Source organism: Mus caroli, chromosome 9, assembly GCF_900094665.2.
Source record: "Mus caroli chromosome 9, CAROLI_EIJ_v1.1, whole genome shotgun sequence".
NCBI lineage: Eukaryota > Metazoa > Chordata > Mammalia > Rodentia > Muridae > Mus > Mus caroli.
In genome coordinates this window covers 106,085,056-106,086,404 of record NC_034578.1, presented here as the reverse complement: position 1 = coordinate 106,086,404, position 1,349 = coordinate 106,085,056, and positions in this window count along the sequence as shown.

Here is a 1,349-nt window from a genome sequence, read left to right as displayed (position 1 = left end):
TGTCTCTGCCTCCCAAGTGCTGGGATTAAAGGCGTGCACCACCACGCTCGGCTTTCTCTTTTTCTTTTTCTTTTTCTTTTCCTTTTCCTTTTCCTTTTCCTTTTCCTTTTCCTTTTCCTTTTCCTTTTCCTTTTCCTTTTCCTTTTCCTTTTCCTTTTCCTTTCTTTTCCTTTTCCTTTTCCCTTTCCCTTTCCTTTCCTTTCCTTTCCTCTTCTCTTCTTTTCTTTTCTCTGTGTAGCCCTGGCTATTCTGGAACTCTCTCTCTCTCCCCCCCCCCCCCGCCCCCCTCTGTAGACAAGGCTGGCTTCGAACGTACAGAGATCCACCTGCTTCTGCTTCCCAAGTCCTGGGATTTAAGGTGTGTGCCACCAACACCAGGCACAAAGGCTATTGTTCTAACACTCTTTGTTTTTTGTGGTGCTAGGTATTAAACCAAGGCCCTCATGCACACTAGATAAGAGCTCCTCTATACTGAAGTACATTCCTAAACCCTCAGCATCATTTACTAAGTAAAAATACTATCTTTCCCCATTGAGTTATATTAGTACTCTCATTAAGATCATCTGGCTGAATAGATGTGAACCTATTTCCAGATTCCTTGTTCTGTTCTACTGATCTATATTTCTACCCCAATGACAATACATCCCTGTATTGATTGACATGTCATTTTAAAGTCTTGAAACCTACCTATATTGTTGGTATTAGTCATTCTGAGTCTTTTGATATTTCAATATACATTTTTTATTTATTTTTATTAGATATTTTCTTTATATACATTTCAAATGCTATCCTGAAAGTTCCCTATACCCTCCCTCCACCCTGCTCCCCTACCCACCCACTCCTGCTTTTTGGCCCTGGCATTCCCCTGTACTGGGGCATATAAAGTTTGCAATACCAAGGAGCCTCTCCCAGTGATGGCCATCTTCTGCTACATATGCAGCTAGAGATATGAGCTCTGGGGGGTACTGGTTAGTTCATATTGCTGTTCCACCTATAGGGTTGCAGACCCCTTCAGCTCCTTGGGTGCTTTCTCTAGCTTCTCCATTGGGGGCCCTGTGTTCCATCTTATAGATGACTGTGAACATCCAAAAAGGCCACCAACAGATTGGGAAAGGATTTTTGCCAATCCTAAATCTGATAGGGGACTAATATTCAATATATACAAAGAGCTCAAGAAGCTGGACTCCAGAAATTCAAATAACCCCATTAAAAATGGGGTTCAGAGCTAAACAAAGAATTCTCAACTGAGGAATACCGAGAAGCACCTGAAAAAATGTTCAACATCCTTAATCATCAGGGAAATGCAAATCAAAACAACCCTGAGATTCCACCTCACACCAGTCAGAATG